Source organism: Lontra canadensis, unplaced genomic scaffold (genome assembly GCF_010015895.1).
Source record: "Lontra canadensis isolate GAN:19392208 unplaced genomic scaffold, GSC_riverotter_1.0 scaffold86, whole genome shotgun sequence".
NCBI classification, from domain to species: Eukaryota; Metazoa; Chordata; class Mammalia; order Carnivora; family Mustelidae; genus Lontra; species Lontra canadensis.
In genome coordinates, this window is record NW_022631080.1 from 7279742 (window position 1) to 7306500 (window position 26759).

General features: G+C 45.3%; 1 protein-coding gene across 4 annotated transcripts in view; it reads right to left on the bottom strand.

Moving 5' to 3' along the window:
* LOC116882621 (sushi repeat-containing protein SRPX) overlaps nucleotides 1-26759 on the bottom strand; it is a 202096-nt gene that overhangs the window by 86375 nt on the left and 88962 nt on the right. The window lies entirely within an intron of this gene.

A 26759-nucleotide genomic window follows, 5' to 3' on the forward strand; every position in this document is an offset into this window, starting at 1 on the left:
TGCCCAGATTCCATATATTTTAGTGTAAAGGAGGAGTTTTAAGGTGACAAAAAGATAAAGATGAATTTTGCACTACTTGAGAAGCTGAGGAAACATTAACGGGTTAACTGATGAAAAGGAGATTTTCTCAACTCCTGCTTGTGCTTTGGGCACCACTGAGGAGATGAACCAACATCAGACTAGGAAAAAAGCACAAGTCAGAAAGAGGGCTTGAAACAGGAGTAGGGAGCCCCCTGCGGTCTGCCTCACCAGAGCTCAACTTCCCAGATCCAGGCAGCCTCCCCCTGGGGGCCTAAAAGAACATGGAGGGCAGACTGTGGACCGATTCCTCACAGTCACTGAACAATGACAGGGAAGCAAAGAAGCGTCAAAGACTAAGGACCGGCAATTTTCAAACCAGTCAAACTATGGGGTGTGGAAAAAGACAGACATGAAAAGCTTCAATTCTAGCCTCTGTTGCGTTTGAGAACATCTTATTAAACAGAAAAATCAAGATATTGTTTTTAAACAGTGATAATTTGGAATCAGCACTGGTTCACAAAGAACAAATCAGGCCAAATTAACCTCATTTCCTTGGTTTACTCCAGAGAATGCCCTTCTGACCCAGCACACTGCGTGCATAGGAAGGGCCACACTCCCTCATTTGCTATCCCTGTGACTGGATGGTAATACCTTAAGCTGATAGGAATAGCCTAAAAATATACTGATTTATATACTGTGCTTGCGAAGGCAGTGACTTTTCAACTTCTTTTTTATCACAACCCACAGTAAGAAATAAATCGTATCTTGTGACTCAGTAAACACATACATTTATATGATCAAAAAATAAATGTCACACACCAATATGAGAGGACCATGCCCTCTCATATTTTCTATTCTATTTCATTTTAGTTTCAAAATGGTGCTGGTCCTGACCCACTCACCGGAGTTCATAACCCACTAATGGGTGATGCTCTTCTGGGAGACATGCTGTAGGGCTTTGTGGAGTTCTAGGAGTGGAAGGAGAATTAAGAAGAAGAGTTTTCAGAAGACACAAAGCTGGAGAGGACAGGTTCTTGATTTTGTTCCTCCCAAAGCAGACCCTGAGACAAGGACTTGGGTGCAGGTCGGTCACTTGGGAGGTGAGAAAGAAAGAAAGAGAGAGAAAAGTCCACAAAGTTGTGCTAATGAGCAGGCTGCTTCTGGGGAAAACCAGACTCATTCCCACTGGGGAAGCTCTGGGGACTGAAGTTGGAAGCTAGGGCATTTATCCACTGACTCCTGCCCCTCCTTGGCTGAGGACGGGCCTCATGGGTGGTCTATCTTCTACCCTTCTAGAACTTTCTGCCAAGTAAGCTCCCACAGCAGTTGAAAGCCTGTAGGCAAAACCTCTGAGGCACAGTGACATGTGAGGCAAGAACCTGTCATCTTGAGTGGGAACGGTCTACCTGGGCGGCGGGAGAAAGTAGAGGTGGGGCGGCGGGAGAAAGCAGAGGTGGGCCGAGGGGAGATGGAGCAGGACATCAGCAGCATTGGCTATGGCAGGCGAAAATGACAGATGAAGAAATCATCTGACGCAGTAGCTGTTTGGAAACCTACAAGGAGGAACTGACTAGAGATTATAAGCCTGAAGTCTTGTACTTCTCTTTCCAGACTAAGCCGTACAAACCCAGTGTGGTGGGATCCGTGCTGGCAAACTGGGTCTAGTTGTCCACACTGTGAACTCACAGGGGAAGCACATCCTAAAAAGGAGAAAGCAAAAGTGACCAGCAAGAGGGCAGAGGCTACACTCCAGAAGACTAGTTTATTCTAGACTGAACCAACTCCACCAGGAGTACCAGACCATTTAGGCCAATTCCTGGGGCCATGCTTTGTGACTGACAGAGATATGCTGGCAGATGTTAGAAAGAAAAACCAAAAAGCGGCCAATGGACGCAACCTTAATAACAAGTAAATAAGGAAACAAATAAATAGTCTGGTGAATGGTCGGGAAACTTCTGATTTATAGTCTGAAGAACATTAGACTACAGGTAAACAGAATCCCTGTGTTCCAATTTCTCGTGGCTGAAACTATAGAAAGAGAAACGTGGTCTCTATATTCCCCAAAGTGAAAAACAGGGACAATGTCTGGAAGTTTGCCCAGAGGCTGATTTCAACTCAATTTGGGGGAAAATTTTCTAAGGCTTTGAGACCCATCTTGAGACACCATCAAAGCTCAGTGAGCAGGGGAAGTGAGCCGGGGAACCCTGCCCTGGGGACAAGGGTGGAGACCTAAGGCCCTTTCCAAGGTTAAGATTCTGTGGTTCTGTAAAATTGTAATACCAAATAACGTCTCGCACATAGACCCTAGGTTGACTTGTATGTGGTTGCAAAGCAAACTGGGGAGAGGGGGATGGGCAGAACGGTGAAGGAAGGGACAAAAGACAACTCTAAACATAAGAGAGAGAAATAATAAAAGGGCGGAATGTTGAACACCTTCAAAAGATCACTTTGTCAGCCCTGGGGAGGGGGAAGGATCTATGGCTTTCAATCCACTGTTGGGTACAAACTTGGGCTCCTGCCCCTTCCCCTGCTATAAAAGGAAAGGTGAGGGACACAGAGAGAGAGAGAGAGAGGCCTCAAAGAAGAATTACTTCCTCTGACTCAGATTCAATGCAAAAAGAGAAAAGAGCGGGTGCCTGGGTGGCTCAGTGGGTTGAGCCTCTGCCTTCGGCTCAGGTCATGATCTCAGGGTCCTGGGATCGAGCCCCGCATCGGGCTCTCTACTCAGCAGGGAGCCTGCTTCCCTTCCTCTCTCTCTCTACCTGCCTCTCTGCCTATTTGTGATCTCTGTCAAATAAATAAATAATCTTTTAAAAAGAGAGAGAGAGAAAAGAGGTTTTATGCCGTCATTTAGAAAAGAAGCTACAAACTCCCTCACACATACTGTTGGAACCCTGGAGCACAGACATGCAGGGAAATTCTAAATCCAGATGGGCCCTGGCTTGTTCGAAAGCACACACAGCAAATACTAAATAAGTGCCCCGGGGTGGGGGCCAAGCTCACGGCATGATTATCACTGATTTTCGGCAAATGCCTGCTTTGAAGTAGGATCCTGCAACACTGATGGTACAAAGATTAGGCAGGCGCCGGGAAGCCAGCATACCCGGAGAGCAGAATCAAAGATCTTGAAGAGGAAAATGAATTTTTAAGATGGATGAGAGAGATGACTTGTGGCATCATAAAGGGCATTCGTAGAAGATTAGGTTCTGAGGCCTAAGAAAAAAATCAGGGGCCACTCCAGGTGCCACTTGTTTCGTCTTCTGCACTTTTCCCAGCCAGTCCACCGTGAGAGTCATTGCTCTTCCATATACTTTTTATCAGTGTTTTGTTTCCAGAAACATGCACAGACCTATGAGTTGTCACGAACTGAGTCACGTAAAAGCACTCAGCTCAAGAAATGAACTGCAACCAGAACTCGCACGTCTATCCTGACTTCTAACCTCATCTCGAGTTGATTTCCTTGCACATTCCTTTTTTTAAAATTAACATATAATGTATTATTTGTTTCAAGGGTACAGGTCTGTGATTCATCAGTCTTACACAATTCCCAGTACTCCCCATAGCATATACCCACCCCGATGTCCATCACCCAGCCACACTATCCCTACCTCCCCAACTCCCAGCAACCCTAAGTTTGTTTTGTGGAATTAAGAGTCTCTTATGGTTTGTCTCCCTCTCTGGTTTCATCTTTTTTCATTTTTCCCTCCCTTCCCCTATGATCCTTTGTCTTGTTTCTCAAATTCCTCCTATCAGTGAGATCACATGATAATTGTCTTTCTATGATTGACTTATTTTGCTTAGCATAATACCCTCTAGTTCCATCCACGGCATTGCAAATAGCAAGATTTTGTTTTTTGATGGCTGCATAGTATTCCATTGTAGGTATATACCTCTTCTTCTTTATCCATTCATCTGTTGATGGACATCTAGTCTCTTTCCACAGTTTGGCTATTGTGGACATTGCTGCTATAAACATTGGGGTGCAGGTGCCCCTTCAGATCACTACATTTGTATCTTTAGGGTAAATACCCAGTAGTGCCATTGCTGGGTCATAGGGTAGCTCTATTTTCAACTTTTTGAGGAAACTCCATGCTGTTTTCCAGAGTGGCTACACCAGCTTGATTCCCACCAACAGTGTAGGAGGGTTCCCCTTTCTCTGCATCCTTTTTGCACATTCTTGAAAGGTGCAGGAAAAAAGGTAAAGTGGTTGAAAAATTCAGCATGGTCTCTTCAGAGGTGAGGTTCTACGAATAGCACAGTGCCTTTCTAGAAGCCTGGGAGTAAAAAAAACAGAGTGGGATGCTAGGAAGCCTCATCCAGCTCCGCTGCCAGCTGGCTGTGTGACCAAGGCTGGCCTCACCATCTCTGAGCCTGGGTGTCTTCCCATTTAAACATGGAGTTGGTGTATTCTTTTGAAGATTGTTAAACACAGCCATTGCATCAGAGGGCAAGGCTGAGTTCAAGAGCGTGAGCAGAAGGGCACAGATGAGGAGGAAGATGAGCTTGAAAGACGACAAAGTGGCTGGAGAGAATGAGAGGAGGTCTCAGATATCCAGGCTGAGTGTTCTAGTTGAAAGCAACAAGGCTCCATTTTACAGCCCATCCTGATTTATATTCCCGAAGTGTTTTTATGAGCTAATGATGAATTACACGTCAACAGTGTTGTTTCACAAGAGAAGACTTCAAAATAGCCTATTCAATGGGGGGATTTGGCTTTTGTTGATATTTTGAGCAGAACTTGGATGTTAACGCAAATTGTTGTTTTCTGAGCCCCGGTTCTCACTGAAATTCAGCTGCAGTCAAGTTCAGATGTCTTCTCAAAATCAGGATGCATGGTTGCTTCCCCTGGGATCTGAAATAGCTTGCATAGTGTGGGGAGCAGAGCCAAACCCCTGAGCCACAGTCACCTAACGCATGACCTGCACAGCTCCTAGGTCTGTGGCAGAAAACAGTCAGCAGACAGTATGTGGCACATACTTCCTCACAGGTTCAGTCTTCGCTACATAAATGGATATAATTTCAGTTATGTATGAAAGCTGTTTCATTTGATATGAAAACAGTCTTAAAGTAAGAAATTGAAAAGTTTATCAGAAGCCTCATTTGCGTAAAAGATCGTGTTTTACTGAATCTCTGTTAATTTCACAATTTCCAGTCCAATTTTGGACTGATGATAGGATTGGTCATTTGCTACTAATATGAGTTCTCTAATAAGGCAAAAGAAGGATAAATAGCATTTGATGCATAACTGTTCTGCATGGTTCGGTTCCTTTAATCATTAACAGATATTTATTGGCATTATGTCATAAAAAAAAAACAACTTTAGATGGAACTGGGTTCACTCAAAGGAACACAAATAAATGATACCTGTGTCACAGATAGGTATGTTATCCTTTTGAACTCTTGGGGTGACCCCATAAGCATTCCCTATTTTTAAAATTGAGATTGTTTCCTAGTCTCATCCTAGTAGATATATCTCTGGAAAGCAAAAAACATGTTTTCCAATGCAAAGCATTCCCATCATTTCTCAAAACTGTGATATTTATAAAATACCATGCAAATGCAAAAAGCATATTTGCATTGGAACAAAGTCAAGTCAGAAATTATTTATCAAGGTCTAACAGTATACTTGGTATCACCGTCAAGGAAATGTAAGAAAGAGAGAAAAGAAGAAACAAAAGAAAGAAAGACAGGAGGAAGAAAATCACCCACTTGGCCACCACGAAGAAGATCATGTAACATTAGAAAAACAGCTCACAAGATTCCAGGTCTGGGTAAGATGGGGTTAAGTACACCCCACCTTGACCTTTCTACAGAATACAACTAAAAAACCCGAACAGAGTACACTGAACAGTGATTTGAGGACTCTGGAAAGTAAACATTAACAGGCAGACTGGAGAAGACAGAATCCGAAGTACCACGAAATCGGTGGTGATGTTCCCCTGGGCTAAACTCAGGTTAGCCCAGACACAGAAGTGGACACTGGCTGCAGAGAGAGTTACAGAAGAAGCCCTGTAGCTGTGGCTCATGAATGGGGAAAGGACACTCCTGGTATTCACAGGGAGTAGAAAATCTCCCAGTTTTCTTTTGCTGGTTTTCTTTGTTCTCTTATGTCCCAGGCTCCAGGTACTTGCGGTGGTGATGGGCAGGAGTGATAGCGCATAGCAGCGGGTCCGCAGGCACCTAAAACTCTGAGTCTTCCCCCTTGCCTGGTCAGCTTTTTTCAATCTCTCTTCCTGTTATTTGGGGACTTACAGGACAAAATCAAAAGGCCCAGCATTGAAGGCAACAGAGTTCAAGAAGGAGAAGAGAAAGAGTGCAGGGATGCAGTTAAAGTGAACTTAGAGGGAAATTCATAGCATCAGATGCTTCTATTGGAGAAGAGGGAACAGGGCACCAGGATGGCTCAGTCGGTTTAATGGCTGACTCTTGGTTTCAGCTCAGGTCATGATCTCGGGGTCATGGGATCAAGTCCCTCATCAGACTCTGTGCTCAGTGAGTCTGCTTGAGAGTCTCTCTTTTGTGCCCCCTACCAAATAAATAAATAAGTCTTTAAAAAGAGAGGTCTTTTTTTTAAAAAAAAAAAAAAAGGAAAGAAAAGAGAAAAGTTATCAAAGCAATAACCTAAGCTTCTACCTTAACAAATTAGATAAAGAGAAGATAATAAAACCAAAGCAAGAAGGAAATAATAAACATAAAAGCAGAAATCAATGAAACAACACAATAGAGAACATAATAGAAAAAAAATCAACCCAAAAACTGGCTCTTTGAAAATATTCATATAATTGATAAAACTCTAGCAAGACTGACAAAGAAAAACAAAGAGAAGAAACATGTTAGCAATCTCAGGAGCAGAGAAAGACACTACATACAACTCTACATATAACTTTGACAGCTTAGACAAAGTGGACAAATTCCTCAAAACACAAACTACCAAAACTCACACAGGATGAAATCAATAATCCAAATAATGCCATAAATACTGAAGAAATTGGATTTGTAGTTAAAATCTGCAGGCCCAGATGACTTCACTGGTGAATTCTACCAAATATTTAAAGAAGATATAACATCATATTGTACAGAATCTCTTCCAGAATGAAGTGGAGAAAATATGTCTCAGTTCATTTTATGAGGCCAGCCTAACTCTGATGCCAAAACCAGACAAAGAAACCACAGGAAAATAAAAATACAGGAAAATATCTGTCACAAACATAGATGTAAAAGTCACCAGTGAAATAATTACTTAATAAAAGTTAGCAATACATAAAAAAAAAATTACCAACATCAAGTGGTATATATATCCTGGGAATATAAGGCTGGCTTAATATTTAAAAATTCAATCAATTAAAAAAAATCAATGTAATCTACTACATTAACAGACTAAAAAAGAAAGTTCCCATGAGCATATCAAATGATTATTTTTAAAAAACATTTGATAAAATGTAACATCCATTCATGTTCAAAGTTCACAGAAAGAAACTTTGTCAAGAGGATGTATAAAAAGCTTACATTAGCACTATGCTCCATGGGAAAGATGGAGTATTTTCTCCCAATGATTGGGAATAATGTGAAGACATCTACCTTCATCAGTCTTATCCGATATTATGCTGATAGTCCTAGCCAATGCAATATGACAAGAAAGAAAGAAAGGCATGCAGATTGGAAAGGAAGAAGTACACCTGCCCCCTTCACAGATGGCATTATTATCTACTTAGAAAGTCCTAAATAATGAATGAACTATCTCCTGAGGTTAGCAAGGTTTCAAGATACAGTCAAAATAGAAAACTCGATTTCACTTGTACATGGGATTTAAGAAACAAAACAAATGAAAAAATGAAAACAAAACAAATGAAAAAAAAAGACAAAAAAAGACTCTCGACTACAGAGAACAAAGTAGTGGTTATCAGAGGGGAGGTGGGTAGGGGGATAGATGAAGGGGATGAAGAGCACTTACTACGGGCAAAAAAATTAAAAATTAAAAATTAAAAATAGGGGCACCTGGATGGCTCAGTCAGTTAAGCCTCTGCCTTTGGCTCAGGTCCTGGTCCCAGGGTCTTGGGATCAAGCCCCTCATTGGGCTCTCCACGCAGCAGGGAGCCTCCTTCCCCCCACCCCGCCTGCCTCTCTGCCTACTTATGATCTCTGTCTGTCAAATAAATAATTTTTTTTTTAAAAGAACACTTACTGGGGCACCTGGGTGTCTCAGTGGGTTAAAGCCTCTGCCTTTGGCTCAGGTCGTGATCCCGGGGTCCTGGGATTGAGCCCCACATCAGGCTCTCTGCTCAGCAGGGAGCCTGCTTCCCTTCCTCTCTTTCTGCCTGCCTCTCTGCCTACCTGTGATCTCTGTCTGTCAGATAAATAAATAAAATCTTTTAAAAAAAATATTTACTAATGTATGAAATTGCTGGATCATATCGCACACCTGAGACTAACATAACATTGTATGTTAATTATATCACAACTAAAAAAAAAAACACAAAAATCGATAGTATTTCTATCTGCTAGCAAAGAATCTTTAGAAAGTGATTTTAAAAAATACCATTCCCAATAGCTCCAGGAAATGAAATACTGAAGTACACATCTAACATATACCCGATCTGTATTCTGAAAACTCCACAATGCTAATGAAAGAAATAAAAAATGACCTACATAAATGGAGAGATATACTGTGTTTGTGGACTGGAAGTTTCAAAATAAGAAAGATAGCAGTTCTCCCCACACTGATTGGTAAATTTAACATCATTCCAATCAGAATCCCAGCAGGCTTTTTTGGTAGATATAGAGAAGATGATTCTAAAATTTATACGGAGTTTATAGCCAGGACAATTTTGGAAAAGAATAAAGTTGGAGGAAGCACACTGTCCAATTTTAAGACTATTTACAAAGCTACAGTAAATCAAAATAATGTGACACTGGCAAATGCAAGACATCGAGATCAATGGATCAAAACAAAGATCCCAGAAACAGACCAGCAATAAGCAAACCTGCCAATTAATTTTTGAAAAGGCGCAAAGGCGGTTTGGGGAGTTTACTGTGTCAAGCATACCTCAATAAAGCTGTTAAAAAACAACAACAACAACAACAACAACAACCCTGTGTGTTCCTCTCACAGTATTTTTTTAATTTCAGGAATTCCAGGAATTTTAAATGCATGGAGAGGGGCCTTTGGGATTCACAGAAATGGAAAATCAGTTGGGATACTGCAGCTGTTCATCCAAGCCTCTTTTTCCAAATTTAGACACTAGACGAAAAAGTTCTGTGACTTCCTCCTCACATAATTAGTGTCCTTACTAAGCATTCAGTGTTGAATTTAACATTAGGTCCTAGAGAAAACGATAAAATATGAGAATTCAAACTAATACATCTCAAACTTGATTACAAAGAAAAAAAAATCAAGGTCAAAGTAAATCTCTTAGGTGTTGATGGTACCGAGAAACACTAAAGCCCTTTGTTGTGGAGCATACATGATGCAAGTTCCTTGAAATGAAAGGACATTAGGACACTTGAGGGCAGAAGAAGCAGACAGTGGGAGGTTTTTTTAGGGAGCCCTACAAACCAGACTGGTTTGGAAAAGCATGGTGGGAGGCACCCACGTCCACTCGAGCTTACAGTAAATGATCAGCCTCAAATTGCTAGTGGCCAGCGGTTACCAAGCAGTCGTAGCCAACAATTTGCGGGTGTCTGTCACATAAGGTCCAATGTGGGAGATTGAGAACTGGCTAGTCAGCCCTCTCCAAGATACAAAAATGTGTGCAAGTTATTTTAGGGGGGAATTATGACCATGCCCTATATGTGCACTGTACATTACAAATCACTTCCCTAGGGGAGCAGGTGGCAGTTTACGTTTGGCAAAAGAAAGCGGAAGTTCACTTGGCCAACTTCATCCAGCTAATAGGTGGGTAATGATGTTGGCTGTCTTTTCATATACCTTCTCTGGTGAAGTGTCTGTTAAAATATTTTGCCTACTCATGGGGGCACCTGGGTAGTACAGTCAGTTAAGCGTCAGACTTTTGGTTTTGGCTCGGGTGGTGGGATCGAGAGCCCCACGTTGGGCTCTGTGCTCAGTGTGGAGTCTGCTTCAGATTCTCTCTCCCTTGCCTTCTCCCTCTGCTCTTCCTGCTCATGCTCTCTCTCAAATAAATAAATAAATCTTTAAAAAATATTTTTGCCTACACTTGACAGTGGATTGCTTGTTTTCTTATCCTTTGGGGTTTAGAGATCTCTTCATGTATTTTGGATAAAAGTGCTTTGTCAGGACTATATGGCATTTGTAAACAACTTTATCCAGTCTGTGGTTTATCTCCTCTTCATTCTCTCTTTTAAGATTTTTTTAAGATTTTATAATGTAACTAATGAATCATTGAATACTACATCAAAAATTAATGATGTACCATATATTCCTTCATTCATTGAATATGATAAAAAATAAAGTAAGCTTGTTAAGATTTTATTTATTTATTTGACAGAGAGGGAGAGCAGCAGAGGGAGAGAGAGAAGCAGACTCCCTACTAAGCAATGAGCCTGATGTGGGACTCGATCCCAGGACCCCGGGATCATGACCTGAGTCAAAGGCAGATGCTTCACCAACTGAGCCACACAGGTGCCCCCTCTTCTACTCTTAACTGTTTTTAAATTTTAAGTTTGGATGAAGTGATTTTTTTTTATCTTTTATAGATCATGCTTTTGGTGTCATATCTAAGAAAATCTAACTCAAGCTCACAAAGATTTTTCTCCCATATTATCACCAACAAGTTTTACAGGTTTTATAATTATGTCTATGATCTATTTTGAGTTACCTTTTCTTCAAGTCTTTGCCATTGATGAAAATGAGAGAAAACGAGAGAAGCCTGGGGGAGCAAAGGATGGAGGCGGGGCTAGTATCAGGAAGTACTGGCAAGTGAACCTTGGATACTCCTCAGACACAGATGTATTCACTTCCATGTCCTTGCAGTGAGTGGATTGGGGCAGGCCGCATTCTGTAGCTGAACAGGCTAACACGCAGAGAGCTCACCTGAGATCCAGCATTTCACCAGAAGGCACCTGGCAAACACCCTGGGAAATTAAACTCACATCTCCAGTATGTTCTTCCAAACCAAACTGACCGATTCCCCCCATGCTGCACATGACGATACCCCCCTTTCCGTTTCAGTAAGCAGAGTCTACCCACTCTCACCACCACCTGGGCCTGCTTTGTGGTTTGCTTTAACAAGTAGAATGTGACAAGAATGAGGCCATGACAGTTCTGTACTGGGGCCTTAAGAGTCACAGTGGCTCTGGATTTCACTCCTCAAGAAGAGGGGAGGGGAGGTAGGAGGTTGGGTGAGCCTGGTGGTGGGTATTATGGAGGGCACGTATTGCATGGAGCACTGGGTGTGGTGCATAAACAATGAATTCTGGAACACTGAAAAGAAATTTAAAAAAATAAATTAAAAAAAAATTTTTTTAAGTAGAAAATTCCCGAGGGCAAAAGGTAACCTTACATCTAAAGGAGCAGGAGAAAGAACAGCAAATAAAACCTAAACCAAGCAGGCAAAGAGAAATTTTTCTATTTTTAAAAGATTTTATTTATTTATTTCACAGAGAGAGAGAGAGAGAGAGAGCGAGCAAGGAAGGAGCAGAGGGAGACAGAGAGGAAGATAATCTCCAGCAGATTCTGACTAAGCACAGAGCCTGATGCAGGACATGGTGACGGGCATTAAGCAGGGCTCGTGATGTGATGAGCAATGGGTATTATATGCAACTAATGAATCATTGAACACTACATCTGTACTTAATGATGTAGTATCTTGGCTCATTTAATTTAAATAAAAATGTGGATTTAAAAAAAAGAAGCTATCTTCATGGAAAGAAAAGAGGAAGGCAACACGGAGAGACAGAGAAGATGTAGAGCATAGGAGACTGCAAAGAGGTAGAAAGGGAGGCCCAGCCATCTCGGCCATTACAGTCATCCGAGAGGAAGTGCCAGGCACATGAGTGGAGCTATCTTGGGTGGTTGAGCAGAGAGGGGCCATCCCCACTAAGCCCTGCCCAAATTGCAGAATCACAAGCAAGTAAGTGGCGGGGATTGTTTTAAGCCACTAAGGTTCAGGATGGTTTCTTACACAGCAACCGATGACTGAAACACTCCCCAGGCTTCTTCATGAAGTCTGACTTATGGTTCAATGACTGACCTAGACAGTTCTGCTTGACAGGAATGAATTCAGCAGAAGAGAGAACTTTGAGTCAGAACGTAAAATCTTGGGTTAAGTTCCAGCTTCGACATTGTTCATGTGAGTTTCCCCAAAAGCAGACTCTAAGAGAAAGTACGAGTAGCTCATGGGAGGAGATCCCAGGAAGCACCATGATGGGCTGGGGAAGGGAGGGAAGGCAGTAAGGGTACCACTGGCTGGGCCACTGCTGTGGGCAACCAGGGCTCCATCCTACTGGGGACTCTTCCTCCCTGTCTTGCACCCAAACACCTTCTCTCCCCATTCAGGCTCCTCTTAACTATCTATTCTAACTTTATTTCCTCCAGAAAAAAGAAATACAAGTGGAAAGGCAGGGAGCTGGTGAGAGAGTGATCCCCGCCACAGAGCAGCTCACATAGACAGCCTTGCTTCTACAGCTGCCTCTCCTGAGAGAATATTCGTTCCTGTGTTGAAACTCTTCCACACAAAACCTCAAAGGGGAGACACTGGGCAGAGTGGATGGCGCCCACAGTCCCCAGGCACTCCGCCTTTCATCAGCAAAGACAAGACAGCATGTGGTGTGGGAAATTTTCAGGGCGGGCATATTTTACACAGCTAACAAAAAGCAGCTTGAAAGGAGGACTTTATAAAGGAAGGCATTACTCTCATTCGAGGGAAAAAGAATATATTTTTGTCAGTTTTTTTTCACCTTCTATTGTTTCATATTATGAAGAACCACAGCGTGGCCTTGCCCCACTTCCACCTAAAGCTGGAAGAGAGGAGAAACAGGAAGACAGGCTCCTGATTCCGAGGTCAGCCCAAAGCAGGGGCCCTCAACAAACAGCAACTCCTGTCCCCACCAAGGGGGATCCTCAAGGCCCCGGAGGCTGACCACACAAATTTGAGGCTGACATACAATAAGATGTCAGCCGTTAACATGAAACCAGACAGCGGCGTGAAAGCAATGGCAGAAGGTCCCACAAACGCTCAGCGGTCCTCCTCAGGGGTCAACTGAAACACACACAAAATCCAAGAAGGGAGGCAGGCTGTGGCAAGGCCTTCAGAAGAAGGCCCCAGAATGTGGCGCTGGCCGAGGTCACATGGCCTGACAGTGAGGTGACTGTGTTTCTTTCCAATTCTGGGCAGAAGGTAAACCAAGTCAAGAACCCACCAACCATGTCAGCTCTTGCGGCCTCAGCTCTGTATAAACAAGAAGAGCCAAGGTCTGGGCAAGAGAACTTTGCGTCCCCACCCCCCGTCCCGGTTCCAGCCTCAGTGTCACTGGCATTTTCAAACTCAGAGACAACACACCATTTATAAACTCTTTGATAGCAAAGAATGAAAAGCGTCCACCCAACCACCTGCCCTGAAAATATGAAAGAAGAAAGCTCTGGAAGGCGAGGTGGTGGGCTGAGCACTGAGAAGGAATAGCCAGCTGCCCTGCACTGAGAGGTGCTGCCCGGGGAGAGGCCATCCCCTCAGATCTGAAGGCTTCCCGGGGCATTCCCATGCAGAGACGGGTCACTTGCTGTGGGCAAGGGCACCAGCAAAAGCCAACTGGACTTGACTGGTCTGGAAAGGTGGGGTAGGATTTGCCTGAGGAAATTTTTCAGGAGGAGGGAAAAAGAAGAGTATCCTAGAAGGGGCAGTTATGCAGAGAGGAGAGAAATAGATCTCAAGGGCTGTTCCCGGCTTTCTTCACATTTTAATACACAAAAACACATTTTAAAGAACACATGTTCGCACCAGCCAAAAGTTGGTGGCTTCAACTGGAAGAAACTTCTATTAAGTAAGTATGCATACAACTGCTTAGTGGGACAGATGTGGGACAGATGTTGCTACCCAAAAGTTTGTGTTTTTTTTTTCTTTTTTCCCCTCTGAGTTTGCAGTGGGCACTTCCACCAGCTTCAAGAAATTCAATGTTGGGGCGCCTGGGTGGCTCAGTGGGTTAAAGCCTCTGCCTTCGGCTCAGGTCATGGTCCCAGGGTCCTGGGATCGAGCCCCACATCAGGCTCTTTGCTCAGTGGGAAGCCTGCTTCCTCCTCTCTCTCTCTGCCTGCCTCTCTGCCTACTTGTGATCTCTGTCTGTCAGATTAAAAAAAAAAACAATGGGAAGATATGACAACTCATGAACTTGAATCATTAATATTGTGAAACTATCCACACTACCCAAAGTGATCTACAGATTTAATGTAATCCCTATCAAAACATCAATAGCATTTTTCATAGAACTAGAACAAACAATCCTGAGATCGGCATGGGACCGCAAAAGACCCCGAATAGCTAAAGCACTCTTGAAAAAGAAGAACAAAGCTGGAGGTATCACAATCCCAGATTCCAAGCTATACTACAAAGCTGTAATCATCAAAACACTATGGTACCAGCACAAAATCAGATACGTAGATCAAAGGAACAGAATAGAGAACCCAGAAACAAACCCACACTTCTATGGTCAATTAATCTATGACAAAGGAGGCAAGAGTATACAACAGGGAAAAGACAGTCTCTTCAATAAATGGTATTTAAGAAATACAGGCCCACATGCTGTAACTAGCATGTTACATGCAAAAGAATGAAACAGGACAACTTCCTAACACCGCACACAAAAATAAACTCAAAATGGAGGAAAGCCCTAAGTGGGAGACCTGAAACCATAAAAATCCTAGACAAGAACACAAGCAGTAACTTCTTTGACATTGGCCGTAGCAACTTCTTTCTAGATATGTATCCTGAGGCAAGGGAGACAAAAGCAAAAATAAACTACTGAGACGACATCAAAATAAAATGCTTCTGCCCAGTGGAAAAAACAATCAACGAAACAAAAAGTCAGCCTACTGATTAGGAGAAGATATTTGCAAATGACCTATATAATAAGGTATTAATATCCAAAAATATGTAAAAAAAAAAAAACTTATACAACTCAGCACACGCATACAAAAAAAAGAAGAATCTGATTAAAATGGGCAAAGAACCTGAACAGATATTTTTCCAAAGACAAAAGATGGCCAATAGACCCATGAAAAGATGCTCACCATCACTCATCATCGAGAAAATGCAAACCAAAACCGCAGTGAGAGCTTACCTTGCAGCTGTCAGAATGGCTAGAATCAAAAAGACAAGAGATAACAGGTGCTGGCGAGGATGTGGATAAAAAGGCACTGTTGGTGGGAAAGAAACTGGTGTAGCCACTGTGGAAAACACTATGGAGGGTCTTTAAAAAAAATTAAAAATCGAATTACCATATGATCCACTAATTCCACCACTAGGTATTTACCCAAAGAAAACAAAAATACCAACTGGAAAAGATATCTGCACGCCCACCATTATACCAGCATTATCTACAGTAGCCAAGATATGGAAGAAACCCACATGTCCATGGATACACAGATGGATAAAGACAATCACACATTCTCACACACACACACACACATACACACACACACACACACACACACACACACAGTGGCATACTACTCAGCCATAAAAAAGAATGAGCTCTTGCCATTTGCGACAACATGGATAGACCTACAGGATACTACGCTAAATAAAACAAGTCAGACAGAGAAAGACAAATACCATAAGATTTCATTCATACGTCAAATCTAAAAAAAAAAAAAAAACCAAAAAAACAAATGAACAAACAAAAACAACCTAAATGGACCCTTAACTATAGAGAACAAGCTGGTGGCTGCCAGAGGGGAGGGGGTAGGGAGCTGGGTGAAAGGGAGAAACTTCCAATTATAAAAGAATTAAGGGGCGCCTGGGTGGCTCAGTGGGTTAAAGCCTCTGCATTCGGCTCAGGTCATGATCCCAGGGTCCTGGGATTGAGCCCCACATTGGGCTCTCTGCTCGGCAGGGGGCCTGCTTCTCCCCTCTCTCTCTCTGCCTGCCTCTCTGCCCACTTGTGATCTCTGTCTGTCAAATAAATAAATAAAATCTTAAAAAAAAAATTAAGTCACGGAGATAAAAAGTAAGATATAGGGAATACAGTCGATAATACTGTATTACCATGGGTGACAGATGGTGACTACACTTACCGTGGTGGGCACTAAGTCATGTCTAGAATTGTTGAATCATTATGTTGTACATGTGTAACTAATATAACACTGTATGCTAATTGTACTTTAATAAAAAATAAATAAAAATCACAAAACCAAATGTGAAACCCTAGTCTAGTGAGATGCCGTGAGAAAACAATTTGGAAATGACCACACGGGTGGATCTGACACTTGCACAAAGCATCGGCATCACCAAGAAGGTTTGTTAAAACACAGACTGCTGGGCCCCCCTTCCCCCACAGCCAGGTTCAGTAGCTTTGGATGTGGCCTGAGAATTTACAGATCAAAGAAGTTCCCAGGTGGTGCTGCTCCTGCTGGTCGGTGGTCTTCCCCTAGCCTCCCTGGTCCTCTCCCTGAAGACTTTTTTTTTTTAAGATTTTATTTATTTATTGGATAGAGAGAGAGATCACAAGTAGGCAGAGAGGCAGGCAGAGAGAGAGGAGGAAGCAGGCTCCCCTGAAGACTTAATGAGCACCTGGGTGGCTCAGCAGGTTAAGCCTCTGCTTTCGGCTCAGGTCATGATCTCAGGGTCCTGGGATGGAGCCCCGCATCGGGCTCTCTGCTCAGCGGGGAGCCTGCTTCCCCCTCTCTGCCTGCCTACCTCTCTGCCTACTTGTGATCTCTGTCGGTCAAATAAATAATTTTTTAAAAAGACTTAATGAGGTCATTAGCCTATCAATGACCCTGAGCAGTCCTGCAAGAAAGAAGCCTCCTTAACCCAGCAGTTTCCCAGCTACACTGCTTTCTGCTGCCCCTAGAATATATCTATGAACTTCCCCGGGAAGCAGTGCTTCAAGGAAGCCACTTATAGAAATGTTCTACTAGGGATGGTCCTGACCAGCGGAAAGATTAACCACTCCTAAGAGAACAGCACCTGGCAAAAGATACATTGTCCAAGTCAAGCCCCCAGCGCCCAGGTTAGGGGCCTGGGGAGAGTTGCAGGCCATGCCACATAGCAAGGTCCTGGCAGGGCAGCAGATCCAGAAAGATGCTGAGAAACGCACGCAGCCTCAAGGAAGTCTGCCAGCAGCTAGCAAAGGCCGGTCGGCCTCCAGCTTTGAATTAGGATATCAGACCTTGGCCGAGAATTGGCAGGGAATAGACCCTCGTTTCTAGAGGGCCTGGAAGGTGACCAAGCCTCAAACACAGATAACGAGACACCCCGATCTCTGTCACATGAATTGACAGCAACCGTGTATGGTGCTAGTTACAGCATGTGGGCCTATAACTCTTAAAAGACCCTCGACCAAAGGCGAAGACGAGCCTCATGGGGAATGAGCAGCAGCCCGAAATACCTAGGAGTATGTTAAAAGGTAAATTCTGATTTCCTAGGTCTGAGGTGAGTTTTGAGTTTCTAGAGTTCTCCAAAGCTCCCGGACGAGGCTGGTTCACGGTCCATACCTGGAACAGCAAAGCCCTAGCTCAGGAGAGGCAGATTTTTTCTGTAAAGGGCCAGACAATAAATACTTACGGCTTTGCAGGCCACATGGTCTGTGTCATGACTGCTCAACCCTGCCGTGGTATCACCAAGTGGCCACAGACAGTACCCAGACGGGGGAACCGGGCTGGGACCCAGTGACACAGACATCTGAATCTCATAGAATCCTCCCGTGTTAGAAAATATTCTCCTTCTGACTTCAACCATTTTAAAAACTGAAAAACCATTCTCACCTCGCTGGTCACACAAAACCAGGCAGCGGGCCCCATCTGGCCTGCCCGGACTGACTTTGAAGATCCCTGCCCTAGATTCCTAGTCCCCAGCCCAGATCTGCCAAAGCAGAATATCAACCCTAACTTCCCCTGCACATCCCCCCCCCACCGCCCCGGAAAAGTGGGAGGCTCCCTTTTTATTGCTGTTACCAGTTCAGTCTTCCTGACTTGCCCAATTCGTTGGGGCTACGGGGAGGAGCGCAGGGGTTGCTGAGGGCGAGGGACAGCGTGTGCTCTACTGGTGTTGTCCCCCCACCCCCAACAGGGCTGCCTCCTCCCTCACCCCAGGGCATCAGTTTCTAGAACAAAGATGTGTAGTCGCCGAGGTGCCAGTTCTCAGTCACAGGATGAGGTCTCGCTGGTGGGACAGGGGAGGCCCAGACCGTCCTCATGTGGCTTTCTTAAGGAGCTGAAATCATTTCTAAAGGACAAATTCACTGCAGAGCAGAGCCACACAAGGCCCCTGTCACCCATCACCGAAAGACGGCTTTGCGGCTGCGGCTGCTAGAAGTTCAGCCAGGCGGGAGGGCTTAAAAGGACACGGAGTCAAGGTCCCTCTCGGGGTTGGGTTTGTTTTGGAGTTGGAAGAGGGAGTAGAGACCTAAAGGCTGGGCTGGCTTATCTCAGGAATGTCGGGAACTTCGGAAAGGAAGTCTAGCGACCATGATGAAGGCAAAGCCCAAAGGAAAGGGGGGAAGGAGGGATGGAGAGCTATTGTGTGGCCCATAGAAACGGGCCAGCCGCCCTGCTCTGGCAAAGGGCTGAACTCATTCATCACACCAGTACTTCTGAAATTTCACCGTGCATAAGGATCAGTGGAGGGATCTTATTCGAATGCACATGCTGCTCCATGGGGCCCAAGCTTCCACTAGTCTCACTTGCTCCCAGGGGATCCCAGGATTCCTGCACACCAGGATGCTGTCCATATGCCAGTACCCTTTCTTGCTTTGTTCTTTTAAGCAGTCACAAGCCGTGAAATACTATGGTGGATTCCACATGGGCTGAGCCACTGAGAGCAAGGACCAACACACACGTAAGGTTGTTCAGGGACTTGCCTACACCATCATACCCACCAAAGAGGGAGCAGGGTCTCCAATCATCCTGCCCGCCACTCTTCAGTCCTGAGTCCTGGGTCGGCCTCCACCCTTTTCCTCATGAGCCCAGAGTCTGTCTCCTGACCAAGCCCAGTACCCCCCTACCCACACAAGGCGTTTCCTTCTCATTTTCCTTCTAATGCACTCAAGGGTGCCTGATAACCAGCAGTGGACCTGCAGCCAGCAGTGAAATGGTGGCAGACAGCCGTAGGTGACTCTCACCAGTCCCCTTTCGTAGCTGGCAGAACAGACGCTGCTTTCTCACTCTGTCCTTGAGTAGAAGCCGTTAATGACCTGAGCTAAAATGATAGCACTTAATCAAAATGACAGATAATATCAAGAGTCGTTGAGGTGTGCAGAAGCTGGAACCACCACATGCCGCTGGTACGAACCGACAAGGGTACAGTTGCTTTGGAAAATCATCTAGGTATCTAGCCAAGAGAAATGAAACCATATGCCCACAAACTTATGGGACTGTTTACAGTATTACTCATAAAAAGTGGAAATACAAATGTCTATCAGCTGATGAATGGATAAAATGTGGTCTACCCACGCAGTAGAATAGACTTCAACCGTACAAAGGAATCAAGTAGTGAGTGATACCTGCCTCAACACGGATGGGCTTTGAAAACATGACTCTCCATGAAAGACGCCAGGCACAAAAGGACAAATATTGTACGATTCCACTTATACAGAATGTAACGAGTGGGTAAATGTGTAGTGACAGAGAACAGGCAAACGGTTGCTTAGAGCTTGGGTGTCAGGGGTGGGGAGTGATGGCTAAGGGGCACAGGGATTCTTTTGGGGAGAATGAAAACGTTCTAAAATTGTGCTGATGGATACACAACTCTGTGAACACATTGAAAATCACTGCATTGGTTTCCATGGGTAAATGGTCTGGATATGAATTCGATCTCATTAAGAATATGGTGACCTATCAGTTGGGGAGCTCAAAGCAAGTGGTGGAGGGAGCATCTGGGACTCCCAGCCCTCAAGGAACATGCAAGCGGCCCCAGGAGTGAGAGCCTGCCGTGGCAGCCAAGTGTCAGGAGACACAACCACGCCGAAATACACGGGGACGGGCCCGGCAAGCGCAGGCCGTGTGACTGGTTCCGGCCTGCCCCTCTCCCCCGGGGCCCGGCAGGTGCCTCACACGGGGTGGGCACTCGAAGACCCAATTCAGGGCAAGGCCAGAGCAGGGGTGGGCCACAGTGATGGGACCTCTGGAGCCACCACTTAGCTCTAAACCCAGCTGTGCTTCTCATGCCCTAGGTCACCCCAGACAAACGCCCTCCAGCTCGCTGGGCCTCAGAGGCTCATCCCTAAGACACAAGGAGCTACGTCTCGGGCCCTCCCAGTCAGATATCCCATGGTTCCAGAGACCAGGTGGCCCACGCAGGGGAGCCTAGATGTGGATGAGAAACTCCTCCGAGAATCTCCACAGAGCCTGAAAGCCCAGCAGGGTCAGCACTGGCCGGAGGCATTCTTCCCAGCAGCTCTCATGCCACGGACACGCTGCGAGCCACCATGAGGACACGAAATGGACAACAGACCCCAGGACCTGCTCACACAGCCGGAGGCCTCAGATCCATGAGTAACTAATGGGCAAAGAGCATGTTTCCACCCCTTGGAAAGCTAGATAGGAATCTAAGTGGAAACAGGATTTCAACACTGGATATTTAAAGGACTTGGAGCCTTTGTCTGACGAATGCTGAGTCAGTGGCAACAAGTCTGTCAGAGTTCCTATATGGAACGGCCAATCTGGGGGCAGAGTCACAGAAGGTGGGGGACGTGGCCACGCCACCACTTCCTCACCACTCCACAGTGGGCCTGCCAAACCTTGGCTCAGTCTTTGCCCTGTGGCCCTAAATTAACCGGTGTTTTTGAACATTCCTGGATCCCTGGATCTGGCACGGCCACTCAGCTCAGCCACCCACACAGTAAGTGGCCGGCCAGAGTCATCAGTCAGAGGGTCCCGGGATGCAGTCGGTGTTGGACAGACAGACGCTCACGAGGCACAACCGGAAGGACGCTGCCAACAGCCAGCAATGGAACATGAGAAATCAGGGGCCAGTCCCCTGGAACCCAACACGCGACAGGTCACCGCAAGAACAAGCGGGGCAGGAGATAGCGCACAATGCTATTTCCAGGCCAAAGCAGAAAGTCTGCCCCCAAGTCTGTGTTCGGATTTGTCTGACTATTACTCATAAAAAAGTTTTAAAACCATGATACTCAATTTACAACCCCAAACTTCTGGGATAATCCAAGCCATTAGGTCCAAGCCCATTTATCCTCTCCCTGGAGAACAATGCAGAAAGAGACATCCAGTATGAGCTAAGGATTACGGGCGAGTGAATCATGCATCTGCGGAATGAACACTCCAGAGGTTTCTGGGTCAAGCGCGCCATGTGGATCGTAAGATCCAGGTGAAACCAATTATCATCTGGAAAACTTGGGAGCTCAGCAATGCTACCAATGGCTTCTCTCTTGCACAAGCTTTAGCCTTAAACCTTGATCTGCAAATCCTGCCTCTGGGACTCCCAGGAGTTTCTGAGTCTCCTAGAATAATGTCCCAGGGGGATCTGACATCCAACAGCCCCAGCCATTAACTATGCCTTGGCTCGTCGCCTGTCCAGAGGGGGTCTCCTGTTCAGGACAGTGCAAATTTCCTCTGACGTTTTGCCGTCGTGCATTCCTTTTTCTCTGGGAATTAGCATCTTGGAAATTCCAGTGAAATCCTACAAGGATATTTGAAACAGAACCCTTGTTCTCCGCCGCGATAAATTATTTTAGCTGGTTCTTTAAGCCACGAATACGGACTAAAGATCCTCCTCCAGGTCGCAGACTCTGGGCTAAGCAAGGGGTACAGCGAGTTGCCAACCCAGGCCCGAAGGCAATTACCATCTATGATTATGCCTGCTTTGTTGGGTGTTGCTTTTTAAGCGAGGAGGAGAAGATGTACCTCTGGTCGCGACCTGAGGAACCCCCAGCTCAGCGGTTCAATCGCAGTTTTCCTACTCTGACAATTTCATCTTACTACGCATGTGCAACGTTGTGGCCATTAAGGGCAGCTTGCTCAGGCAATTCACGAAGAGCTTCTAGTGAGTAGCGGTTCTGAATTGGGAGAAGGGTCTTCTCCCCAGAAAAAGAACACCCATGCGGATTTTTCTTTCCAATTTCCAGGATGTTCATAGAGAAGTGCCCGGACCTCTGCTAAACTTTCTTGGGCCTGGGGGCCACTGTCACGGGCCTCAGCCATCCACGGGCATCATTCTCCAATGTCCAGGCCCAGGGCTCCTGCAATGGCAGCTCTCGGCTCCCAGAGCCTGTCGACCCGCCGCTGCTACATCATTTCCCCCCACAGATAAGCCCGTGTCTCCTTCCCCATTAGACAGAAAACACCAAGAGAAGGAATTCCCCACCTTCTTCACCCCGCTGTCCCAAGCACACCGTCATTCTGTGTCCACTTGAAAGTCTCTGGGTAGAGCCCCGTTTTCATTAGAAAAGGCAGAAAAAGTTTCCATTTCAGAACTACTTTCAAATATCCAAGAGAAAAGAACTGGGGCTTAAAAGGCTTCCATAAACAATGGCCCATAAAAGCTGACAGTTGAGAACTCACGCGAGGGCCAACCTAAGGAAGGGGCCGGCGTGAGCGACTCCCAGGACCTGGAACTTATTCACGCCCTCGGCTGGAAGTGAGTCTGTAACCTGGGTATTCATCCTAACTTGGCTGCCACAAGCTCATACTATGGGATAGCCTGGCAAAAGGAATCCTTCTTCTGTTTAAACTCAATCTTCACTTTCAATTACCCATTTTAGCCGTGTTCTCTGAAAGGGGAATTGATGGAGCGCACACATTCGCGTTCACTAAGGAAAGCGTTCAACCACTATAGCAAAGAGGCCAAGAAAAATAATAAATGTATGCTCCAGCTTGTGGCTGCAGTAAGTCTCTCGCCTTACAACCCCCAACAGAGAAGGTTATTGCTTAAGCAGAAGGTGTTCAGGGACTGAAAAAGCAACCTCTATGGCCAGCGAGCAACAGTCGCTCTGCATGAAGATTCATGGTGGCACAGAGCCCTGTTGACCTGTGCACAATTCTCTCAGCTCCTTTCTTTCCAGTGGCCCATCAGCCACATTACAGGGCCAGTAATTTGACCAGCACAAACACCCTCTTGGCTCCAGGTGCTCAGCTAGGCCCCAGAATACAAAGAAGGGGAAGACGCGATAGCGCCCGCCTTCCAGAAGTCAGAATCTAGAAGTATACAGGAGTGTGTAAATTATTGTACCGTATGACACATGTCATAAACACTGCAAGAGAAACATGGAGTGCCGTGGGTGTTTAACGGAAGGCAGAAGCTTCCCATTTAAGGGATCATGGAAACGTTTCATCCAAAAGAGGGTGACACCGGAGGATGGGCAGAATTTGGGCCGGCAGGTGGCTGGGGTTCAGGGGGATGGAGGGAGGAATTCCCGGTGCAGGAAGCAGCAATCACCAAGAAGAGGGAAAATGTGGTTCAAGCTCTGTGAAAACAGGTAGTCTGTTTGGCCACATTTTAGGAAACCAGGAGAGAAAGACCGAAAATTTAGGCTGGAAGCAATTGTGTAGTCCGCTGAAAACAACTGAGAACTGTCTAGTTAACGTGAGAGAGGACAGGCAGCTGCCACTCTCAGTGTTTGAGTAGGTGTAAAAGTAGTTGTACTTAAAAGACCAGTATCTGGCCAGAGAAAGTAGAATGAATTAGAATGAGGGAGATTGTAAGCGAGAATGGTACGGTAATCATGGAAAAGAGAGGGCCTACATTTCAGTTATGGTGTAAAGACTGATGAGATGGGAAGGTCTGAAGACAGAGCTTGAAGGACAGTTTCTGGCGTGTCTTTGAGCTCACAAAGCTGTGACTGGACTGCAAGTTTCTCGGTGAAGAAAATGCTCGATGAAAATGTCCTGCTCTCCCCGAACTCCCTGCTTTTTAATTCCCCATTTTTCATGAAGAGGAACTTTGTCAGGTCCTTACACCTTTTAACTCCAAAGAGAAATTTCTAGCTTAGCCTGCCCCCGGAGAGACTTTAATTGTAGATTGTGGAGCAGGTGTTCACTTCCTAATACTTATCTATGAAGGTGGCACTTCGGAGGACGGCTCTGGCTCATGTGGTCTGGCTGGGCTTTGAACAAACCTCACTGGGTTTTCCTGACTGGTGAAACCACGCCTGCTCACCAGTTTTCTCCCAGCATAAGATTCACGGAGCCTTTCTTGGGGCCCACTTTGCTCATTCTTCATCTTTAACTTGGCTTCCAGGATGAGGTAGTATGAACCTCCGAACTCTCAGGTGTAAATGAGGTTTTAAGAGTTGATTTAAGCACAGAAGAAAAATGGAAATGCAGATCAAAACCACAATGAGCTGTCACCTCACACCTGTTAGAATAGCTATCATCAAAAAGACAAGAAGTAACAAGTGTGGGCCAGGAGGTGGGGACCAGGGAACCCTCTGCGCTGTGTTGGTGTGAATGCAGACTGGGGAACCACTGTGGAAAACAGTATGGAGGTGCCCCAAAAGTTAAAAACAGAGCTACCATATGATCCAGCATTCATTCCACTTCTGGGTGTTTATCTGAAGAAAATTAAAACATTAACTCAAAAAGATATCTGCGTCCCCATGTTCTTTGCAGCATTATTTATAATAGCCAAGATATGGAAGCAACCCAAGTGTCCACTGATAGATGAGCGGTTAAAGAAGATGTGGTGTAGATACACACACACACACACACACACACACACACCACTCACAGAGCAATACTATTTAGGCACAAAAAAGAAAGGAATTTTGCCATTAGCAATGGACAACATGGAACTTTGAGAACATTATGCTAAGTGAAGTAAGTCAGATAGAAAGACAAATCACCATCTGACTTCCCTTGTAGGTACAATTTGAAATACAAAACAAAAAACCCCAAGCTCGTAGATACAGAGAACAGACTGGTGGTTACAGAGTTGGGGGTGGGGGGAATGGGTAAAATGGGCAATGGGGGTCAAAACGTACAAACTTCCAGTTACAAAATAAATAAGCCATGCGGATGTACTAATGTACACCATGGTGATTACAGTTAATTAATACTGTATTGGATATTTGAAAGTTACTCAGAGTAAATCTTCCGAGTCTTCAACACAAGAAAAAGAAATTGTAACTACATATGGTGACTGATGGTAACTAGACTTCTGGTGGTGATCATTTCACAATGTATACAAATAGCAAGTCATTGTGTTATACACCTGAAACTAACATGTAACGTCAACTATACCTCAAAAAAAAGCCCCAAAAAGAACAGAATAAAAATTTTTATCTCTTATAGCCATACAAACACAATCAAACACAGACAACTTTGCTACAAACTTTCTATACATTTCATGTGGATTTTTGTAGACACCGTGTATTTGCTGGGCTCAAAAGAATGAATCCAATGCCAAAAAAGCTGCCTCAAATTCAAAGATGGAAGAACTCCAGAGACCTTCCAGGAGTGGGAATGATTTACTCTCACTCTGACAGCTTTGCTATTAAATCTCAGATAGTTATATAATGGTGGTGGTTGTGATGGGGCCCTTCGTCCCCGCCTCCCTCTTTTAGAGGTTCCTGATTCCAGGCCTCTTACCAGAGACATAATGTCCACTTGCTAAGGTAGTTCCTCTGAAATGATCTGCAAACCCTCTCTGTCGCCCAGCACTTAGGGTCAATTCTGCTGATGGGATTTGCCCTGGGACCCACTGGCTTAGAGAGTCTCCCCTCCCCAGCCTTCCTAAGCCCCAGCAGAGCACATTTCCTGAGAGACCCCACTGAGAGGGGCCAAAGTGGAGGCAGCCTGCTGGCTGGCAGAATTAGCCAGGGGCAGTTCCCCAGAGACAGAGAGGCTTGCCCAAACTGGCACACCCATTTTCCTGCGGATGCCTGGGCCCTGGCAGCAAGCTACACTATATTAGGGTAGAAGCTGGGAGAAAGGAGAGCAGAGGGATTTCAGATGGAAAAAGAGAAGAGGCCCCTTGGCTGAGAAAGGCTCCAGCAGACTTACAGGCAGCTCAGAGATGCCTGGGACTTCAGCGTGAAAGGCTGTCTCCAGCTTCTCAACTTCTCTCTTGCTCCCTGTACAGTACTGACCCCCCCCCTTCCCCTCTTGGTTCATTGTAACCCAACTCCTGCTAAACAGCAGTGGGCAGCATGGGAATGGCACTTGCCCGGGGCAGAGGATGACGTCTCCTTTCTACTTTGCCCAGAATCAATTCCTACCAAACAGCTCAAAACACAGTTGCCGTATATATCACTTTACACACTTGTTTGAGTCATTCATTCATTTAGGGCTATGCGGAGTATTTCCAGCAGCTTTCTCTACCTCTTTGTACCCCACTACCTGGGAACCCTCCACCGCCACAGGTCTGTCACCCAGAACTTGGTAGGTTCATTCCTTGGACCCCCGATTTAAACTGCCCATAGTGTTGAGCACAAAGTCAAATGTCTGCACGCCCTGAAGTCCACACCACCCACCTTCCCATTAGCACTAAATTAAACTGCATCCCCGGATTTCTTCTCCATTGCTGGGGGACAGGGGTGCATCCATGTTGTCCTGCTCTCCTGAAGCCTCTGCTGACCAAAGACTCCCAGATGAGGGAGTCAGCTGAAGCTTTTTTAAAGGACAAATCTAAAGATTTTGTGAACACCAAATCGGAAGA